Raw genomic sequence first — 24,662 nt, 5'->3', positions numbered from 1 at the left:
AATATATAAATATATAATATATAAATATATAATATATAAATATATAATATATATATCTCCATCAGTTCCTCCTTCTTTGTTAATTAAATTGAGTAAAAAACGACGATTATAAAATAAAAATAAATAAATAAAATACTGTACCTACAATTAGGTAAATATGAAACTAGTTTAACTTTGGTACTTTTTAATCTGCAGAAGGGATGAGCTTTCGCCGATATAATTACAAGCCACATTTTCAAATTGTTACAGGAGAGCGTTTTTTGTAAAACCACAACGTCCACCATGTAGGCCATCAGATGTAATAGATTTTGTTAAGCTATGTATGCGTATTGCGCTGCTATCAAATGAATTCCAGAAATTTACAATGTACCTATGAGGAAACAATAACAGGTGACATTTTGATGTAAAACTTCCCCTACGAAAAAATGTGATTTATCATTATATTACATTATACCCTTTACTTATATCTTGTGTTTGCTCATTATTCAAAAGAATTTTAGTGATTAATTTCCATTATCTAAATAATTATAAATAACATGAAACGAATTTTTATCTTGAAATTTCTAATCTCTTAGTTTAGTAATTAAGATTAATTATCTCATTGGATTGTCAAGAAACTAATGTTGGATTGTTCCCTTTGATTATGCTGTGCAACTTAATCTTGCAAAATCAATTACTCTTGTAATATTCTTCAGGCTAGAAAGGTTCTTAACTTCTTGGTAATCTCATTATTCCACTGAAATGATTGTGTAATTGATTAAGAACTGCTCCTTAATTAAATCTCGCGTCAACACGCACATTTATAATAAATTCAGTGGACAGGCAAAATATTTCTAAAAATAAAGTTTTGTATAGTGATCCGTCCTCAAAATTGAATTTTAGTTTTCTGTTGGAAGTTTACAGAAACAGTTTTGTAAACAAGATTATATGCGTAGATCATTGGCATAAATTACTGGAATAAAGTTTTATTCCAATAATTTTGTTTTACTAGATGACAATAATTAGAACTTATAAATATTATTACGAAAAAGCAGAACTACCTACAACTTATATTTTGTCAACCCAGCATTGATTCTTCCATTTAACTTTTGTCTATGAATTGTCTATGAAAATCGGCAGTAAATAGCCATTTACATAGGCACATAGAGAAATCTCAATGAGCTGCTAATTTTTTTGTCGATTTTGAGGATACGTGGCTGATTCAGGGAAATACGAGGTCTGTTCTGAAAGTACAAATTATGTTCGCATTGGAATCTAAACAAAGCTAAGGGTTTGTTAATAGGTTTTTTCTATAAAGTTCAGGGCATAAAATTTAATTTCTGAAGGAACTAAAGGCTTAAATTTTTTCACACTACAATCTTCAGAAAGAATATTAATTTTTTAAAAGGTTAACAGATGTAGTATGAAGAACTTTTTTTTGTCCAAAACCATAAAAGAATGTAAGAACTGTAAAATGAAAACAAAATTCTCGCACAGTAAAAAAAAACATAGACTTAAAATAAGATAGCCGTAAGGATTTAAATGGTTTCAATATCATCCACATTATGGGTCATTAATAATAAGAATAATATCAGAAAACTAAAATATTGGAGAGGCATTCTGTCAATTGTGGCCCTAGTGTCAAATTCCGTAACTCTTAGACATAGTTATTATGGAGATAACACAGTTTGGCTTAAGTGTAACAAAGTTTACTTCCTAGCTCTATATCCCTAAATATTCGGTTACTGATCGCGAGTGGAAATTTGCTTCCTGCTCTAGTGCAAATGGTCAATTTTGTTTCATGACCACAAAACCCACTCAATGCCAAGCCATTAAAAGAGTAATCAATAGTCGTCAAATTTCATATTTAGACAGAATAGCGAAAAAAATTCCACATCGTTTCTGAATCAAATTTTGTCAAAGAATGGAGATTTTCCAAGTGGAAAAAATTCCACAGAACAACACCACCGGTAAAAAAAAAAGTCTTTCAAAGATGGCCGCATTTTAGTAAAAAGCAAAAAAAAAAATATTTTAGTAGATCTTCAACTAGTCATTGATTATATATCGATGCAGATGAAGTGGGACACATAAAAGGTGAAGTGTTCAGTTTCCAACATTCTCTTCCGGGATTCCAATGCGTTTTTCATTCAGCTTAATCGCCAGAAGCTAGGGTACATATTTTTCCAAAAACCTTCCTAAAAGTCGAATCGTCGATTTAAATAAAACAAGATTGTTAAAACTAATGTTCCATCTTTCGACAAAATTTCAAGCATTTACTTTAATCGACTTTTAGTGGTCATTCTGTTTCAAATTGATATCAGACTACGACATTGTCTTAACATGTTCTTGCTCTTTAGCAATGTAGCGTCGACTAAGCGGTCATGAGAAAAGTTAAAAATTCGCATTTTGGAATAAATATTAATAGTCCTTTATCCCACTACCTCTATTTTTGTTTATTATGGCAATATTGTCGTGGTTGTTCAGAGGATAAAGTATTTGCCTTCCAATGAGGTGAACCGGATTCGAAACCCAGCGATGGCTGGTCGATACGAATTCCGGCTAGTACCCACCACAGTCCTGACGTAAAATATCCTCAGTGTTCGACGGATCATGGGTTAGAATTCCCTTGTCATTAGGCTAACCGTGGGCGGGTTTCGTGGTTTACATCTCCATGTAGAGCAAATGCGGGTTAGTTCCATATAAAAGTCCTCCACGAAGGCAAATTTCTGCCAATACTTGATCCAGGAGTACTTGACCTTTGTATTCTGGATTGTTAAAAAAATGTAGTTAATACTGCCTAAATGTAAGACCTTTGTTTTCTATCTACATAGAGGTATAAATGTTCATTTAATTCATAATTTACACATTAAACAGGATTCCGATTAAGTCACAGTTGTAATATAGTTCACGATACAAAATGGCCAATTTTGCCATATATTACCTCTTATCATATATCTGAGGAATTTTTATTTAAAACTATTATTTTATTAATAATGCCTTAATATAAAATTTAGTCCATACCTGCGTAGGTCTTTCATCAAATTGATTCCTCGTCTGTTTTATGTTTGTTTCAGTAATTGAATTGATACAGTTACCGTACAGTTTCAATCTAGTCCACGACTCAAATTGGCTATCTATGTGATGTATGGCTCACTTGCATTTAAAAAAATTCTTCTTCTTTTTAGGCACTACAGCCGGTTACTAGTCAAGGACGTCTCAGTCTGTTTAAAAAATTATTACGTGGTTTAAAAATTGTTTCGAATCTCACTTTTATTTCATCAAAAGTTCAATAAATTGAAATTTATACTCAGTACTAGAAAATCAAACACCGTTTTCTTTTTTCAAAAAAAAAATTTCTCAAACTCTTTATCATTTCAAATAGAGTCATCATTAGGTTACAGAGGAAAAGATTTGAAAGCATACATCGCGCCCGCCATTAAAGAAACAACGAAAAAAAAAAGCAGACGACATCGTTGTTGCTGAGTTGAGTTTTGCTGTTTTACTTCCGCATGACATAATAATGTCAACACATACTGTTCTATTTTATTTTCGAAGCGTTGTCGAAGAGATGTAAGAAATATGGTGAGCATTATGGAAACTGAGATCTTTTCCGACGTGTCTGTGCCCTTTTGCTATTTCACTTTCCGCCAACTTTTTACTTTCGAAAAAGACAAATGAGGTTTTTCTTTTTTCCGTAACGTCTGAGAGAAGAAAAAGTTGAAGTCTTTACGCCAGAAAATTCTATTAATTCTAAGCCCTGAAGCCCATCGTAAATCATGTATTTTACTTTCTCTGCTGCAGTATCCATTTTCTAGGCCAGTGGCAATTTTCCACACCTACTAACACGAAAATTTATCAATCAACATGATATTATATAGTACATATTTGTCTATTTTTTTTCGAAAAACTAATTCACGGACTTATTCAGGAATGATCTTACACCCCAATAGGGGTCACTTTTTTTCAAAAAAAATATATATAGGTGATAGTAATAAATACAACAAAATTTATAGGTTTTATAATCCAATTTCTTTTTATTTTTATTTTAAGGAACCATTTCAGAATAAAATACGGCTCATCGCTGGAAAACTAAGAAAAAGCATTAAAAATAAAACTCCTTGTTGTTCAAACTTAATATTAATTATCATTTAACATAGTAAAATGGGTTTATTTAGCTTAACCCGTTGTCGCAAAAATTTTATTAATACTGTACCTTTTCATTATAAATTTAAGTTAAAATAAGTGAAAAATATTATATTTAGCATTTTGATGATTTATGGTTATGAAATACTGCATGAAACACCGGTGAACTTTTTTGCGTTAGAGGCAAAATTTTCCAAACACGGCTCAGTTCCAAATAGTTTTTAAAATCTGCACTTATTTTCGGTTATTTAGATCTAAGAGAAACAGTTATAACAATGAAATTCCTTAAATATACAAAATCAATCGTTGACAAACTTCTGAACATAAATGGAAAAAAAATTGAATTTTATATTTTAGTACAAATATAATAACGACAAACTTCAAGATTTTCTAGTAACTATAAAACTATTTTCTTATAATTAAAAAATATAAAATATATTTTTACTTGTAATTAGAGCGTAAGGGAAAAATTGCATATAAGAGACACTGTTATCCCATCTGCGTCAAAGAGTAAATTTCTTTTTCATTTTAATTTTTACGGATTTAAGCAAGCTTTAAGAAACAATCTTAATAAAACAATACTATAAACAATATTTAACAAAAAAAATTTCTTTTCAATATATAAGACGTTAAATAATATTTACATAACATTACAAATGTGTTGATTGGCTTTAAAATATGATTCTAAACTAGCAACTGTTATTACAGACTTAGGTCTGAACGAAATTTTCAGTTACAGGAAAAGTACTATCACTCAAAGCTTTGATCTTAATATCTTACTATATATGAAAATCATATGATGGTATTGCAGTATTCTATTATTGTCAATAGAATTTTATTGGTTGGAAAATCATGTGGTAGGATCCAGTTTTCCCTCATTAATTTTCATATTGGTATGGTTTTCGTCAATATGAAACTGATATAATTCATTAAGATATTGATTTCCTATAAATGCTTTTGCATCCCTAATTTAAAGGTACCTGTTCTGTTACGATTACGTTTTTGATTTTGCTTGTTTTCTAAATTATGAGTTTAAGTGGATTGCTTTTATTATTATTAAAATAACGTAATGCTATGTGAGGTAAAAATATATTTAAGGGTACCCCCCTGGCGAAATTAACGATTTTTGTTTGGCACCATTCCTGTGCGATCGGAACACCGTGCAAACAGGAATGGCAGCCAAAACATAACGAAATTTCAATAAAACATTGGAAAATTTCAATAAAACATTGGCTGGGCCGGGATAGCCTGGTTGGCCGGGAACTAGGCCCATGTCCAAAAGTTCGTGATTCGATCCCTGCCGGCCGAAGACTCCTCGTGAAGTAAATTGTGACTGATGCGCGTTAAATCTGTTGAGTCGCAAAGTCACCCATGTTCCCATAACAAATCAATACTTCTGGGGGTACTGATCCAGATGTATCCTTGTCTTCTGGATTGGTTCAAAATTGCAAGGCTACGGAGTTATTTAAATCCAACCAACAGCCAACCCAAAATTGGGTTGGTTGTTCAACGGCGGTTAGAAAATAGGGAAAATAAAACATCGGCGAAAACTTAATAAAATTGCACTGAACACAATGTAAGCGAAATTAATAAACCCAATAAAATGCATTTTCAATCGAAACAAAAATTAATGGAGTAAGCGCGCAAAAAAAAAGGAAAAAAATCGACTCACTTTATTTAGCTTGAATATCCTCACTTTTAGGGGTTCCAAAAAGAACTATAGACCTTCCCATAAATAAAACACTATCGCCCAGATTGGCGATCAACGACGATCACAACTTGGCGAGAATCAGAGGTCACCCTCAAATATAGTCTAACCCTATGTTACACTTTAAGATAAAGTTATTTTAATCAGTGTTAATCTTATTAACCGTTTTGCAATTATTATTTTTTGATGCGAATTACAGTTATACACTATAATGAATTATGCTTAATGAGATTCGTTAAATGATTCAGAACTTAACTTTCAGCTTCATTCACAAAGTGATGAATGCAAAAATTGTAATTAAAATGTACATCCGTCCGTTTGGTAAGCAGAAATATTAAATTACAGTTGTGAACTCACCAAATTTGTTAAAACAATATACTTTTAATTTTAAATGTTATTTCAAAACATGATTACTTAGAAAAATGATTTGTGTTCACTAATTGGTTGGCTGATTCTAATGCCACTTGCCACACGGGCAAGTCTGCATGGTGAAACCGAGCAAATTTAAGGCAAAGTGGGCGATTCTTGTTTTTTCAGTGGCGCCATCTATGGCCAAGAATTCGACTTCTTCCACATCATACGTCACACCTGTTTATAAGGCGGATCCATTCATATATCCATTCATTCATCCACAGATCGTAATTTTGAGCTGAATCAGAGAACAATCGATCTCCAATCCAGTACCCCCAGAGGTGTTGATTTGTTATGGGAACATGGAGGACTTTGCGACTCGATAGAATTTTAACGTACAGCAGCCACCAACTACACGGGGAGTCTTCGGCCGGCGGAGTTCGAACCCACAAACTCTCGGACATGGGCCCAGCGCCCTACCGACCAGTCTATCCCGGCTCTGTGTTCATTAATAAATCTTAATAGTATGATAAGGGAAATATTTGGAAGTGGGAAGTGGCGTGACAAGTTTTCTTTTTAGTACATATATTTTTACTAGAATTATTTCAATTGTCTGATGCCAAAATACAGCATTTATTGCGAAGTAACCATCTGTGTTAGTGAGCATCAACGAACAGGGACAAAGAGCCTCAGCTCAGCGAACAGCCGCAGAGGCGACATAGGCACTCAAAGGGTTAAATTTCCCCAATTCCAAAGATATGTGGAAGGTAGTCATTGAGTCTTTTTACAATGAAAGAAAGTTTAAAGTTCATTTAAAAGCAATTAACGAGCGAAATTAGAAATAATTGGCATTAAATTAAAAAGCCAAGTTCACTAACACTGAGACTAGAACACATTTAACTAAGTGAAAGGGATTTAAATTATTCCGATTGGAAGGTTCCTGGCAGAGAATAAAAGTAAAGTATATAAACTTTGAATCTTTATTCTCTCAAGTTATCAATTTACGTTTAAAGGCCTTGTGGAAATTTTTAAATTCTGTTTGGAGTGGCATTGAAATTTTCTATCTGCGCCAACTGAGGAAAAGTAATAATGATTTTATTGTATCAATAGCAGTTATCGAATTAGTTTAGCTCGTTTTTCAACTTCTAATTTTTCACTTTATATCCTTTGTTTATGTTTTGTCGATGACCAACGTTTTTTTTCTCCCCTTTCACACCAAACATTGAAGATATAAAATTATTGGTTTGATCCTTGAGGCGTGACTAAGATAATTTGCGAGATATAGATGCGAGTAGCCTGGTGAAAGAGTTTTTAACCTTGTGATGCAACAATAGGCAATACATATTTCCTAGTTTTTAAAAATGTCTTTACTTTCTTAAATTTTTTTTAATAATTCTTAATCGAATTTTAATTAAATTAAACCAATTATTTAATTTTTATTACAATTTACAAAAAGCGATTATATAAAATATTTTATTCTTTTCTTAACAATCAATGTAACGGCTAACTTTTTACTTCAATGCTAATGTAAGACTCATTAATTCACTGTCCGACAAAATCAAAAACAAAAACCTATTTGTAACTCTTTATTTCATACCACAAAAACGGTTCAGTTAAATGGTTATACTGATTCACACAGTTTTTTTGACGATTTTCTTTTGCTAAATTATTTTCAAATCCAATATTGATTATGGGGGGGGGCGGGATTGGCTTTATTTTTGGCTATGTAATCTTTCGATAATTCGCCAACCTTGGATCTCGTCCCATGCTCCTAACTATCCATTTGGAACAATTCATTCATTTTCTATTGCTAATTATTAGCGAAGGACTGGGGGTCTTTTGGCTTCTCAGTGCCCTACCGTTGAAATATTCTCAACAGAAATTCTCAATGTTAAGAGATTGATTATTTTTATCTCTATAAGAGAATTTTCTTTATTTTTATTTTCTTGAACGTGGCCATAACTCAATTTAATATTTACTCAATAAACCAATTTTTCCAAAACGATTTATTCATTTCTCTGAGATAATTAATTATCCCTAAATTACATGCAAATTAAGATGTATCTGTAACGGCCGAAAGTATGCTTATAATATTACAATGATGCTACCTGAGATACCACTACAATTGAAATGATCACCGTCTCTTCATGAACCATCTTATAGAAACTATCTATAGAAACTATCTCTAACTGTCTTATAGAAAAGATGTATTTTACAGTCGAGCAACAGTTAAATTATTAGAAGATCGCATTCAAGTCTTTATATTGTAGCTGTTACGTAATTAGATCTATTAACAGCCGAACAATCAGACCTATCAAGTCAAATTTCGCATGCAACGTCTATTTCACTATCTTTAAAGTGTTCCTTTGAGATAATGGTGACATTTGCGTAATTGGCAGAATATCTGCAAAAGTAAAAGAAAAAAAGATAGAAATTGCTAAAAAATACCCAAAAAGTGTCACGCCATTTCCCGATTCCGAATTGAAAGAAAGTGACGAAGAGATATTTTTACTCGGAATTTTTTTTCCATCGCTTCATCGTTCGTGGTGATATTATTAGAGTCCATTTACATCATTCATCACGGCAAGTGAAATTTTTTATTGCGATCTCATCTTTTCTTATTTCTTGAAAAAGCGAGGAATTTTTTTATAACAGCCATCAAGATATCAAAAAATGTTACTCAATATCTTCTTTCCATAAAATTCTTTCACATTCTAATCAATTATTTTCCTTTTTGAAATGAAGGAATTAAGGTATTTTTTTGAGCTAAATAAAATTGTTTGTATGAGAGTTAATAGTGCGTCTATTTTTTTTCTTTTTAAAAGCTATACCTTCGTTAGGAAAAACTCTCAAAATATTGAAGAAATTGGAGGAAATTAATAGCACAGAGGCCAATGCAATACAAGGCGACAAAACCACTGTTGCTTAGAAATATTCCTGACGAATTGAATTAAATGTGTAGTTCAAAGGCACGAAACAAAATTCTGTTTTAAACTCAAACAGTTACAGTTCTCAATCAAAGTAAAAAAGGAAAAAAAATAGTGCTAAGAATAATCCTTGACTGCAGAATTACGCGCAGCAGAAAAAAAAGAAATGAAGAAATGTAAAGAAAACAAAAAAAGAAATTTTAGAAAAAGGAAAAATTGAAAGAGAAGAACAATAATAGAAATTTAAAAAATTAAAAATCAATTAAAGTAGAGAAAAAAATCATTATAAAAGAACATATTCCTGACATCAGAAAATAGATTGTTTATTTGAAAATCGGTTAAGGATCCTTAATGTAATGTTGTTGTTGTTTGTTGACGTATGCCTGTTTAGGCAGAGGGGGTGCGATTGTTCTTGTTTTACAGTGGCGCCATCGATGGCCAAGAATTCGACTTCTGTCACACCATACGTCACATCCATTTATAGGGCGGACCCATTCATTCATCCACAGATCGTAATTTTGACCTGAATCTGAGAGCGATCGATCTCCAATCCAGTACCCTCAAAGGTATTGATTTGCTATGGGAACATGGACGAACCCACGATTCGAACCCATGAACTTTTGGACATGGGTCCAGCGCCCTACCGACCAGGCTATCCCGGCCCAATGTAATAAATACATCAATGTAAAAAGAGTCTTGAAAACAGAATTTTCATTTAAATGCCCAAGGTCTTCATTCCAAATTTTGATCTTTGAGAAACCATCAATTTGTGATGGAAAGATTCAGGTGAAAAGAGAGTTCTTTAACATTTCACAGTACGTTGTAATGTATGTATATGTTGCAGTTGTGTGAAATCAGTTGTTTCATGGAATAGTTATATTTCATGAAATAACAATGCAAGTCAGTTAAAGTATATAAAATTATTGAATTCTACGATTTAACTAGGTATTCTATAGAATAACGATTACACTTGATCGTTAAAATATGAAATACGGCCCTCGAAAATTCTTTGAACCGGTTCAAGCTGCTTTTAGTCAGTCTTGAACCGCTATTAACCGCTTTGTTGCTTTTAGACGTAGAATTTAGACGGTATATTTATGTTAACTTATGTTGCTTTTCCTTATTATTTTTGAATTAATCATCTGCGACAGGGATAAATATATTTTTCAGACAGATTTTAGCTACTTATGACCAAAATGACTCTTTATAAAATTACTTTCAAATTGCTTATTTTTAACTTTAACGGTCTATCATTAATTATTTCATAGAATAACTAGGTAAAGTGTGACATTTTTCATCTATTATATACTTCTACTGACTTGTCAGGTTATTTCATGAAATACCTAGGTATTTTATCAATGGATTGTACACTTTAACGGTAACATATACATTAAATGTGCTTTACCTCCCCAAATATTTTGACATAAAGTTCTTTAAAATCAGAATGTTTAACTAACTTTTATCACGTATTGACATTTTTTTTATTGGAATAGCTTTTTGTAGATTATTTCTAATAATTCTTTTTAAAAAGTAAAATTAAATCCTAGCAACAAAAAAAGCATGCAATAAGTGACTGTGAAATGAAAAGGATATATATATAGGTCACCAACTCATTAGGTGTGAGGAAACAGTGGCGAGATAGTTATAAGAGTTTACTGGCTACAATCTGAAAATTTAAATCGTCGGGTATAATATTTGACATCATAACATTATGTGACACTCAATTTTTTTTCCTTGTAAGTGTCGTTTTAATCCAAAAGTATTTTTATGCTTCTCTCCATCTAGTTTTGCAAAAAGAGAAAAAATAGTTTCTAGTCCAGCATCTTTGTTATTGTGAGTATACAATATCAACATTGCTTTACCTTGACTAGGAAGAGGTACAGCCGCTTCTAATTTTTCAATCAATGAACTTTACATTCAACTCAATATAAAATAAGAGGTTTAACCACTTGCGCTGGCAAAAAGAATCACTGACGCGTGTACCAGAACGGTCCAGAATAACTCGCTGTGTGCGATGCCTCAGAGAAATCGGAAAAAGATTTATACTTTCTAAACTAATTTATTGTTAATCTAGAACTTTTTATAGTCTCTTGAAGGAAGATGGAACATCGGTTGATTGTGAAATTATACAAATATGAATATTAAATTTATTTATTTATTAATAATCATGCAACGTGTGATATCCTTCAAAACAGTCTGGGACATGCAATGGTATAAGGCATTTCTTATATTCCCATACAGTTTCACTTCGCCTTTTGTGTTTGGTACACACTCTACACCTTCGCTGTGGACAACATCACAGACAACAATTCCACCTGACGTGCCCCACATGTCGTTTTTGTTTCTGTAACAATGCCATGATGACGTAAATATCACGTCGTAGGTGATTCTGTGACAAAAGCATTATGACGTGCGTGGCACATCTTTCCAGCGAAAGGAGTTAAGAACTAAAAAAATTATTCTTCGGCCACTTTTGCACTTTCAACCCTTATTTTGAATTAATTTTAATTAAACCTAATTGTTATCACTGTAACGGTTTAACCGCAACTATTGTGCTATTGTTTACATAATAAACAAAAAATAATCGTGAAAAATTACATTTTATTTTTTTTTATCTGTCACCAAATTCTTCTGCTTTAAGTTAGATTAAAGCTATGCGTCTTAAATTAGATGTAAATAACGCTTTAGCTACACGAAAAAACTTTCATTTAAACTTCGACACAAGATTTGTGCCAACAATGGTGGGTTACTTCAAGCTATAACTTTTTCTTTGGAAAAGATCTTGATTAGAAAGTAGGAGAAAGTCATTACTTTTTCTTCTTTACAAATAGTTACAGATCAAATGTTTGCCTAATCGATTTCATTGGCCTGTGGCTGCTCACAAGAGTTATTTGACATCTTTCGGAAGCCCTCTCACAACCTTTAGCCCCTTGAACTCGCCAGTAATCTAGAATTCTCATGATTAAAGGATTGTTGGTTTTGTGTCAAAAACTATTTTAGGAGGGCTGATTACAAATTATTGACGTTTTGAAATAAAGTCATTTTCTTTTTATGTTGAAATTTGTATTTTATATTACATAATGTCTCTTTATTTTAAATATCATGTGTGTTTCTTGAAAAATCTATTAAATTTCAATTTTAATTATGAAATGCCTTAAATTTACTTGATTACGAGAATATTTCGAGCAACGAACAATAAGCTTACTTAGTTTCTTTTTTTTTTTTAGAAATGAGAAATAATTATATGATATGTCTGTACAAGGTTTGCAAATTAATACATTATGCATGCAGAATAATCATTTTTATTGAATTAAATATACAAGAATTCTTAGAAGAAAAAAAGCTGAATTGCGTGTCTTTTAATTCAACTTTCCATGCCAAAAAAAGGAAGAAAAATACTATTTACCCGTAAAAAATGAAACACGTAAAAAAATGACTTTAAATGATTTTTTTTCTAAACACAAAAAAATAATCAAAGCAACGTATGAAAAAAAATTTTTTTTAAACATAATGCATCCTATTTTGCTACTAAACGTAAAAGTCATATAACTTAAAAATTTTTTTCTACATGTGTTATCAAGACTCAAAATTTGTCAGATAATTTTCAGTCTCTTCGCATATACAGAGATGTAAAGACTGAATTGTTTGAAATACTGCATGTAAACTGTATTTTAGTTCTGTGCGTGTTTTGTATCCGGTGACCATCTTACAGCAAGTAATTCGAATGCATTGTTCAAAGACCACATAATTGTGACCAACGTGGCTCCCTATTAAAATAGTTAAAGTACAATGCTGTGAAGAGCAAACTATATGAGAACTGTACTTAGTACAATATACTATAATAGAGCACTGGTAGCCGTGGTGGGTAGGGGATAGAGCACTCGCCTCCCAATGAGGTGGCCCGGGTTCGAATCCGACTGCCCACTGGCCAAGAGGTATCGCCTGCCAAAAGCTGGGTTAAGAGTGGAGGTAGCGGGTGGGTTCGAATCCCGCCGTAACCCTGGTTGTATTTTTTGTGATGTCTCAGGATTCAAATCCCAGTGATGGCTTGTCGATACGAATTCCGCATCCGACTTGCACCGACCACAGTGCTGTCCTAAAGATATCCTCAGTGGTAGGATCAGGAGTTAGAGCTCCCTTGCCGTAAGTCTAGTTGTGGGAGGTTTTTGTGGTTTTCCTCTCCCTGAAAAGCAAATGCGGATTAGTTCCATCAAAAAATCCTCCACGAAGGCAAATTTCTCCCAATACTCGATTCAGGAGTTCTTTTGTCTTCTATATTGGGTTCAAAGTAGCAAAGCTACGGTGTTGAACATTAATAGTCGTAAACCCATAAAATTTTAGTCGGCTGTTCAACGACGNCAAAATGACATAGAAGCGCAACTAGATCAAAATTAAGATACCTGAGCGCTTGACGTAACAAATCCTTCAATTCTATAAGTGTTGTATCGCCAAATGCCCAAATTAACAATTGTGTTTGTAAAGAAATTCTCTCTCTCTACTATTCAGACTACTATTTCATACTGTTTTACTACACATGGCTTTAACACTCTGGTGGGAAAGACTTTAAAACAAAACTTACAGCAGTTACTTCTCTCAACAACTGAAATTTAGAATGGTGTGATTAAGAAAAATATGTGAACTGTTTGCAATTTCAAATTAATATTGAAATGTACAGGTTTAGAATTTTCTACAGTGAAAAGTCTTCGGAACTTCAGTATTCAAAAAAGTATACAAAAGCTAGACGTTAAGAACGTATCCAATGAGCGAGCAAAGCGAGCACTGGATTGCGAAGCAATCCGAAATGAACTGCGAAAGCAGTTCCGGGGGTTGGCAAGCGCCAGCGAGCAGGGGGCGAAGCCTCCTAGTATACTATAATAAAGGACCGCTGTGCCGTGGTGGCTCAGAGGATAGAGCACTCGCCTCCAATGAGTTGACCCGGGTTCGAATCCCAGCGATGGATAGAATTAGAATTCCACACCCGACGTCCACCCTGACCGAGTGGTATCGCCCACCAAACGCTGAGTTTTCCGTGGAGGTGGCGGGTGGGCTTGAATCCCGCCACAACCCTGGTTGTATTCTTTGTGATGTTTCCGAGTTCGAATCCCAGCGAGGGTTCGTCGATACGAATTCCGCATCCGGCTTGCACCGAGCACAGTGCTGTCGTAAAAATATCCTCAGTGATAGATGGATGAGTTAGTGCTCCCTTGTCGTCGGGCTAGCTGTGGGGATTTTTGTATTTTTCCTCTCCCTGAAACGCAAATGCGGATTAGTTCCATCAAAAAGTCCTCCATGAAGGCAAATTTCTCCCAATACTTGATCCAGGAGTTCCCTTCTCTTCTGGATTGGGTTCAAAATTACAAGGCTATGGAGTTGAACTTTGGTAATCTTAAACTCAAAATTGGGTCGGCTGTTCAACGACGGTAATGAAATAAAATAAAATAGAGCTCTGCTGTATGGAATTCAGTGAATGGACGAGAACCGGTTATTTCATCATGATATGGCAGTTATATTAGTAGACCATTTAACGATATTGTCCTAAAGTCTACTTGTTAAATTTGAGGTACTTGGAGTCAAAAATATTTTACGTAAAAATAAAGCTTAATAAGCTTTTTATTAGTCTACGTTAAACATTTTAACAGTATTTCTTAAATTAGATGAAAATTAAGTAGCATGAGGCACTTTCAAAGTAAATACTTTTTTATCGTGTGTTCACATAACGTTTTTTTCTTTTTTTTGTTGCAATAAATACATTCGTGTTTTTTGCTTTATTTTATTTTTTTCGTCTTAAATCTTAGCTTAAATGACAAAAACCAATCAAAAAATTATTAGTTAGGAAATTAAGAAAACAACTTGATAATTGAAGAAGCTCTTAATCGCTTATAAATTTCGTTTAAAAGATCAACAAAAAATGTCAAATAAATTAATTCCAAAATTACTTCTGAATTCAATTTTCTTCATTTTGATTTCTTTTCTCAAAAATATGATATCCAAACGATATTATTCCTTTTAAAAATCATTTCTTTAATAATCTTAATAACCATTTATTTTGATTTCTCCCTTGTTAAACGCAAACATTTTAAACTATTTTAAAAAATATAACTATGAAAGGCTATATTTTTAAAATTACATTTGTCGAAAACACACTAAATCCTATTTCATTCCTGAAGATAAATGAACTCTCAATGTCCACACCATTTATCACAAAATATCACGTGCCCAAGATCTTAAAACACTCCCAGATGATTTACTACTGATCGTCTGGCAATTACATTTATCGTCTCAACTCTACCGAAGTCGATGTTCAAAAACTAAATATAAAATAAAAGTATCCACCTCCAAATGTTCTAAAGAGGAAAAATTCTAAAGTTGGTTCTAATTCTTAAGTACGACTTGTCCGTCTTACAAGTGCTTATTTTTAACAGTAGTTAGCATTTTAAAGCTTAAGTTGTTACACGGTTTTAAAGACCTTAACATTAGCAGCTTAATAAATCATTCTTAAGTACTTTTTAATTGGTAGAAGCTTTTGCAGTGGTCACGTCATGCTTAGAAATCACGCGAAATAATCATTACTAGTACTGTAACTAATAATAATGACTCCAGGAATTTTTGTAATTTAATTTTTGAGCGCTGAGCATACACTGCTTCTTTATCTCTAGTGTCGTTTGCTGAATTTTATAAAAGCTTTGCAATCAATTTTGCACTTCCGATAAAACTTTGCTAAACAACGATTTAACTAGTTGTTTAGCATTTGTTCTAAAGGAGTAAAATCATTCTCTCTCTCTACCAATTTTCTTAATTGCTGTTCCTTTAAATATGCAACAAGGAACATTTTCGCAAATCAAGAGTAGGCAAATAAAATTTCAATTAATTTCATCATTTACAAACCAAATTCAAATGTTTGATAACGAAAATGTTGCAGTTACCAAAATAAAAGAACCTTTAATCTTAATTACTAAATAAATAACATAAATGTAGCACAGAAAACAATATTGCGAAGCAAAAAACAAATAAAATTTTATTGCTTAATTTAACGAAAAAATCTCATCTTGTGAGAAAAAACGCAAGATAGAACTTCAACTAAAAGGAAGAAAAAAAATGTTCTACTAATTCTTTCAAAAAACAAAGAGAAAACGTGAACCACCAATACAATATGTCCTTTTTTAATTTCATGCCTTTTGCCAACCCGGTTAAACATGACTCGTCAATCTTCAACAGCAATTTAAATTCTATTCTTCGAGAATTCTCGTCTGCTACTATGTCAATCTTCAACATTAATTAAAATAAATTACCGTATATCCCGGTGTATTAGTTGACGGGCCGAGATAATTCTTCCGATGGACGACATATCTCGTCTTCTAGGAATACTCGCTAAGCTCTATTGTTATATTAGTAAATATGGTTATTGATTGCAATTGATTATAATTTTTTTTTAATAAAATAAGCAAGTTTTGAAGGAATTTGTATTAAAATTTCGCTTTATCTGCTGCTGGAGAACTCTTAACGCAGAGGGCGAGGCAAAGGCACGTCAATGCAGCGATGAATATGTTAATTTCTGACCTTAATTAAAAGCTTAAGTTTCTGGTGTGTCGGGTGTATAAGTAGACCGCTGGAGAAAAAAATATATATGAAATTTCTGAAATTTTAAAAAAATACAAAAGATAAATTACTAAGTCTACAAAATCGTCTCAAGTTAAAAATATTTCACATCAATAACTTTTGCAAAAACAGGAAATTTCAGCACTCCTCTTATAGATGTCAAGTGTCAAATAATACCTAAGCGTCACAAAATGTGGATTCAAATATTATTGCAGAATCTTTTAAGAAGTGTGCAATTTCGAATTCTTTAAATGGGGGTGAAGAGTATTATATATCTCTTTTGAGCCGCGATGGCTCAGGGGATAGAGCGTTCGCCTTCCAATAAGGTGAACCGGGTTCGAATCCCGGCGATGGCTGGTTGATCCGGCTGGTCGATCCCGCTTCCGGCTTACACCGACCACAATGCTGACATGAAATATCCTCAGTGGTAGACGAATCCTGGGTTAGAACCCCTTTGTTGTAGGCTAACCATTGAAGGTTCTCGTGGTCTTCCTCACCTTGTAACGGAAATGCGGGATAGTACCAGTGAAAAGTCCTCCACGAAGGCAAATTTCTCCCAATACTTGATCCAGGAACTCCCTTGTCTTCTGATTTGGGTTCAAAATTACAAGGCTACGGAGTTGAACATTAGAATTTACATCAGATTTATCATTCGCTGATTACTGTTCTGATGGAAAAAATCAAAAGTAACGGAAAATAACGGGGAGCATCAATTGGATTATTTTTTAATGTGTTTAATGTTTAGAAAGTCAAATTTTTAATGTCTTTCAAAAAAATGTAGCCGTAACAGGACGCATCTCTTTCACAATCTACTGAATTTGACAAAGTGAACAATTACCTTGCTTTTCTTGTAAGTTCCAAAAATTTTCTCTAAAATACAAATTCTGCTTAGTTTAAATTGAAAAATTTCTTTCCAATATTCTTTGTATGCAACATATTATAGTTGGCATAAGTTGACATTCAAATCCAAACAGTTAAAAAAAGACAGAAATAAGCTGCTAAAAGAATTCTTAGAATCGAAAAAAAGATATGAAGTTGCATCGAAAAAACTTGGAACAAAGTTTATCTGGTAAAGCAAGAGATTTTGCCGGAGAAAAAATTATGCTTATATTCAGTGATTACGCGCGCAATTTATAGTGCTCAACACAAGAATAAATAAAATATTAACATCGAAATTTCCTTATTATCTTTTAAATTTAAGTTCAGAAATAAACATCAACATCAGATTAGAGATTTTCAATCCACATATTTTATTCTACACTCAGATTCCAAAATCCAAAACTCTGACTAATTCGTTCCAAAACACTAAACGTTTTCAAATCTAATATAAATAGAAAGCTTTCAAAAGTATCTTATAAACGACACATATAAATGCCACCATCAATTACTCATTTTTGGCCGTTATCTTTCTTGAATGAGGATACGAAGGGTGTGGGAGCCAAGAACCCTCCCTAAACAATGTAAAATAATTAGCTCGTAACTAATGACATGCTTCTGAAAATGAATTAAGCTGGAATATATAGGGAGCTGGCTACTCCAAAGAGGAAATCGTACATCTCGTGAAGTTACTAAAACTTGACATTAATTGACACAAACATTGTCGCATGGAACATCGTTATTTCTCGTCCTATCATTAGTCATTTGGGAAATATCCGCCGACATACACTGACCAGTTAAAGCTCCGTTTTGCCTGTTATTTCCGGAAGCATAAATTCCGCAGATAACGAAAACTGTCGGTTGAGATCAACCAGTTCAAAAGTACGAGCGGAGCTTTGCGATGTTTAAAAAAAAAGGATTAGAATTATATTCCAACGCTTACATTATATTTTCCAACCTGCATTGAACAGATCTGGTTTTGGAATTACAACTATCATTGTTCAACTTCTTAACCGTGTAATTTTGAACCCAGAAGAGAACTTTTCTGGATTAACGGTTGGAACAAACTAGCCTTCTTGGAAGACTTTTTCATGTAACTCACCTAGCCGCATTTGCGTTACATTGTGTGAGAAAACCGCGGAAATTTCTCACGGTTAGCCCGATGGTAAGGGGATTCTAACTCACAATTCGTCTGCCTCTGTGGATTTTTCACGTCAACACAGTCACAGGTCTAAGCCGAGCAGAGATCATTACAACCAGTCATCATTGAGATTCGAACCTGTGTCGCATTGGGAGACAACCACTGAGCCACCACGACTCCAATAATTAAATTAGAAAACTATCTCTTATTCCTAATTTTCCTATTATTGGCCTATTATGTAACTGATCATGTCGTTAAGATTAAATATGTTATGCTTTAGCTATGCCTAAATAAAACTACGTTATTAATATCATTTTTATAAAAATAATCCACCGAGGATAATTACATAAAATTATTACATTTATTACAATCTAAATTTATTAAACTTGATTTCAAACACTTTCAAATATTTTGCATTATTTCGCATATAATAAAAGGAGATGTAAAAGTGGGAAGTAATATTTACTATGCTGATGAGATCTTCGATCCTATTTATCTTTATCATTTAATTTTTATAACTAAATTATTTTTGTGCTAGTTTTCTTAATTTTTAAACTGTTTGACCTCTTAGAGCCTCCTTGTGAAGAGAAACAAAAATCCGAAACTTTCCTCCGAGATCCAAAGAACAGTCATAAATAAATTATGCGGGAATTGGTCCCACCATCTAAACACATCTGTTAAAATAAATTAATAAAATAATTTTTAATCGGACAGTTTTCTCAATATTTCTGTTGCAATTAAAAATAAACTATGTCCTTTACTTGAGAAAGCAGACAAGGAAAAAAAAGGGGAAATGTCAACCCATCTTCATTGCGTAATTGTTAGCATTAAAGTCCAGAAATCAGTTATTCTAACTAATGCGCGGATTACTTATGGTGATTCGTTAAGTAACAAAAATCCTAGTTAAGTTACGAACTGCTAGCACATTAACTATTGTAAGCACTCGTTAAACTGAAAGTAAGAGTTTTCCTGTAACAACAACAACTTTTCTCCGCGCTTAAACTAACATAATGTTATTTATTTAACTTTCTCTATCTTAACCCTTTGACGCCGAATTTTTATTCAACATATTTATCATACTTTATTTTATTATTTTGCATTAATTTTGGGAAGAATATGTGAAAATATTGCATTTATCATTTTAATAATTGGAGGTTATTAAATACTGTATGAAACACCGGTGTCTTTTTTCTGCGTTAAAGATGAAATCTTTCACACACGGCTCGTTTACAAACAATAATTTTTCAAAATCGCACTTATTTGCAGTTATTTAGATCTAAGAGAAGCATTTATTCATCATTCAAGCTTCTTTAATATGCAAAATCAATTGTTGATACAATGTTTTCTAATAGGAAGGAAAAAAGTTTCAAACTACTTTTTTTAGATTTTAGCGTAAATATATTTCCGATAATCAAACAGATTTTTTTTGTGATTATTAGATTGTTTTTTTATAATTAAAAATATCAAAATGCATTTTTGATAATAATTAGAGTGTCAAAAAAATATATATAAAAGGGACACCGGTGTCCTACCTGCTTCAAAGGGCTAAAAGTAATGTTACTATTATCAAATAATCAACACGTTAATTGATGGAATCAATCATCAATAATTTTAAAAGTATAATGCAACTAATGAAATGGTTCAAAATATTAATACAATTAAGAAAATTAACATAATGTCATTTATTTATTTTTCACCGCCTGAAAAGCCAATGGAATCTAATCAAGCAATCAACAAATTAATTGATATAATGAGAGAAACAAACTTTTGAAATTTAACCATAAGAAGACCGTTTTATTGACACATTACTTAGGTGAACTGCTGAGAGCATTTGCTTCCTCACTTTAACAGATTCTCCTAGTTAATCTACAGAATACTATTAACTAGAGTTACCCTAGTTAATCTGCAGAATACTATTAACTAGAATTACCTTAGTTAATCTGCAGAATACTATTAATTACCCTAGTTAATCTGCAGAATACTATTAACTAGAATTACCTTAGTTAATCTGCAGAATACTATTAATTACCCTAGTTAATCTGCAGAATACTATTAACTAGAATTACCTTAGTTAATCTGCAGAATACTATTAATTACCCTAGTTAATCTGCAGAATACTATTAACTAGAATTACCTTAGTTAATCTGCAGAATACTATTAATTACCCTAGTTAATCTGCAGAATACTATTAACTAGAATTACCTTAGTTAATCTGCAGAATACTATTAATTACCCTAGTTAATCTGCAGAATACTATTAACTAGAATTACCTTAGTTAATCTGCAGAATACTATTAATTACCCTAGTTAATCTGCAGAATACTATTAACTAGAATTACCTTAGTTAATCTGCAGAATACTATTAATTACCCTAGTTAATCTGCAGAATACTATTAACTAGAATTACCTTAGTTAATCTGCAGAATACTATTAATTACCCTAGTTAATCTGCAGAATACTATTAACTAGAATTACCTTAGTTAATCTGCAGAATACTATTAATTACCCTAGTTAATCTGCAGAATACTATTAACTAGAATTACCTTAGTTAATCTGCAGAATACTATTAATTACCCTAGTTAATCTGCAGAATACTATTAACTAGAATTACCTTAGTTAATCTGCAGAATACTATTAATTACCCTAGTTAATCTGCAGAATACTATTAACTAGAATTACCTTAGTTAATCTGCAGAATACTATTAATTACCCTAGTTAATCTGCAGAATACTATTAACTAGAATTACCTTAGTTAATCTGCAGAATACTATTAATTACCCTAGTTAATCTGCAGAATACTATTAACTAGAATTACCTTAGTTAATCTGCAGAATACTATTAATTACCCTAGTTAATCTGCAGAATACTATTAACTAGAATTACCTTAGTTAATCTGCAGAATACTATTAATTACCCTAGTTAATCTGCAGAATACTATTAACTAGAATTACCTTAGTTAATCTGCAGAATACTATTAATTACCCTAGTTAATCTGCAGAATACTATTAACTAGAATTACCTTAGTTAATCTGCAGAATACTATTAATTACCCTAGTTAATCTGCAGAATACTATTAACTAGAATTACCTTAGTTAATCTGCAGAATACTATTAATTACCCTAGTTAATCTGCAGAATACTATTAACTAGAATTACCTTAGTTAATCTGCAGAATACTATTAATTACCCTAGTTAATCTGCAGAATACTATTAACTAGAATTACCTTAGTTAATCTGCAGAATACTATTAATTACCCTAGTTAATCTGCAGAATACTATTAACTAGAATTACCTTAGTTAATCTGCAGAATACTATTAATTACCCTAGTTAATCTGCAGAATACTATTAACTAGAATTACCTTAGTTAATCTGCAGAATACTATTAATTACCCTAGTTAATCTGCAGAATACTATTAACTAGAATTACCTTAGTTAATCTGCAGAATACTATTAATTACCCTAGTTAATCTGCAGAATACTATTAACTAGAATTACCTTAGTTAATCTGCAGAATACTATTAATTACCCTAGTTAATCTGCAGAATACTATTAACTAGAATTACCTTAGTTAATCTGCAGAATACTATTAATTACCCTAGTTAATCTGCAGAATACTATTAACTAGAATTACCTTAGTTAATCTGCAGAATACTATTAATTACCCTAGTTAATCTGCAGAATACTATTAACTAGAATTACCTTAGTTAATCTGCAGAATACTATTAATTACCCTAGTTAATCTGCAGAATACTATTAACTAGAATTACCTTAGTTAATCTGCAGAATACTATTAATTACCCTAGTTAATCTGCAGAATACTATTAACTAGAATTACCTTAGTTAATCTGCAGAATACTATTAATTACCCNGATTCTGATGATTCTTTCATGGTGTTGCATTTTCTACAAACAGCAGTTTAAGTATAAATTCTGCAAATTATTAAAGGAATCGACTAAGTTAAGAAAGAAATATGACTGTTTACTTAATGCTCTGTAATCCCTCAACTTAATCTTTCTGAGATGCAAATGAAGTAAAACAAAGCATTCAAGATTAAAACTACAAACACAAATCATTAGATCCCAAATTTTTAGGATGTTAAATCTTCAAAATGCTGAGATATTACTATTGCTAATAATTTTAATATTAAAAACTAACACGAATAAATCTGATGCCGCACACATATTTTCGTTAAAATTTTGCAAATTTCAGAAAAAATTACACTCATGCTTGCCTTCAATAAAAGGTGCAACATTTTTTTTAATATCCCTTATGCACCATAACAAGGATCACTTATAAAAAATATAACTATACTCTGTTAAAAATTTAGAATAAACCATTATTCCTATGGAGAGAGCCTGTTTGCATTTAAGTGTCTGCCAAAAACAAGGCAAGCCTGTTTGCATTTAAGTGTCTGCCAAATACAAAGCAAGCTCCCAGCGCGAGCGTATATCAACATAGCGAACTCTTTGAACGTCATTGCACATCCACCTTTTGCTTGCTTTCTTATATATGGGAAATGAGGAAAATAAAAGTTATTGAATAATCAATGCAATAGTGGCACAACTCAAAAAACACGCGTTTTAGACTAAAAACAGGCGTAAATATGAAAATACACATTCTTTCAGCAGCAATACTAGCACAACTCATAATTCAACTTGAAGGTAATCTTCGTTTAAGCAAACTAAAACATTTCTTATGCATTTTCCTTAGCAATGAAAACTTCAAACCCACTTATCTCAAAACATGATTTTTTGAGTTGTGCCGCTATTGCAGCCCATGAGCGAAGTAATAAGAAAATCATGTCTGAAATTCATAACAAATATACTTTTTTCTATTCTCATTTAAAGAAACTGATGAAAGAATAATAAAATTGCTTCGTGCAGACGATTTCTTCTACAGTAAAACAAAAGTAAAAATTCCTTATTTCGCATTTGATTCGTAAAGCGCATGACACGCCATTTTTAGTGGTCCAATCAAATCCAATGATCTTTCAATGTCACATAGTTATTTATTTTTCAAGAAGGAATGTTCTTATTTCTTGAAATATGTCACCAAGTCTAGGATTTCAGTACGACTTCGAAACTATATAAGCATTTTTTACTTAATAGCACGTTTAGCACGAATTAAATTTTTGTTTGACGTGTTTAACTTTTAAAAGCTTTTAAATTGTTTTGGAAGCATATTTGTATAATTTGATAACGAAATAAAACGGAACTATATGCAGTCGTGGATGATTACTAAAATTCTACACCGCAACGGTCTTTTCTAACTCGCAGCGGAGTTATAGCATTACTTGGATCTGACCTTGTCTAATATATTGAAATTAGTTCGAACTTTATCGAATTTTTATATGCAGGGACTTCATTTTAAGTAAACAATTACCTATAATCATAGAAAATTATAAAAATTGTAATTTTTTCAATTTACTTTTTCTAATGTGCCAAACATACGAAAGTATTTTTAAAAAATTCATAAAAAAATGTTTCTATGTTACTTACTTGTTTCCTGTAAACGTGAAACAAATGTAGTCAACAATCTATTCATACCAATATCAATATTTCCTAAGGAATAAAATAGAAAAATCTTAGTCTAAATGGCTGTATTACTAAACAAGAATTTTTTAATCAATCTTTGAAACAAAACTTACATGTAGTTTGAAATTGTAGGTTTTTAAAAATCAAAAATGGTGGAACATTTCAGCAATGCACAAATTTGTAAGAAAGTATAAAAAATAAAATAATCAGGTGAGTAGTTTCATTTGGTCAAAACTGGTCAATATATTATTTTATGTTTTTGTCTGATTCACATATAAATTGATGTTCCATAATAACCACTTTTTAATATATATATTCTTAAAATCGAAAAAGTTTAGTTCATTTAAAATTTAAGTGTCGACGGAACTAAAAATAAATTGTGATAACTGATATATATATATATATATA

At 31.9% G+C, this 24,662-nt stretch overlaps 1 protein-coding gene across 2 annotated transcripts in view; it reads left to right on the top strand.

The window, feature by feature from the left end:
• Positions 1-24,662, top strand: part of LOC107450287 (5-hydroxytryptamine receptor 2C) — a 400,340-nt gene that overhangs the window by 303,368 nt on the left and 72,310 nt on the right. The gene's annotated exons all lie outside the window — the stretch shown is intronic.

Source organism: Parasteatoda tepidariorum, chromosome 4 (genome assembly GCF_043381705.1).
Source record: "Parasteatoda tepidariorum isolate YZ-2023 chromosome 4, CAS_Ptep_4.0, whole genome shotgun sequence".
Classification (NCBI taxonomy): domain Eukaryota; kingdom Metazoa; phylum Arthropoda; class Arachnida; order Araneae; family Theridiidae; genus Parasteatoda; species Parasteatoda tepidariorum.
Note: the sequence above shows the minus strand (reverse complement) of the source record. Positions and strands in the feature narration are given on the sequence as shown.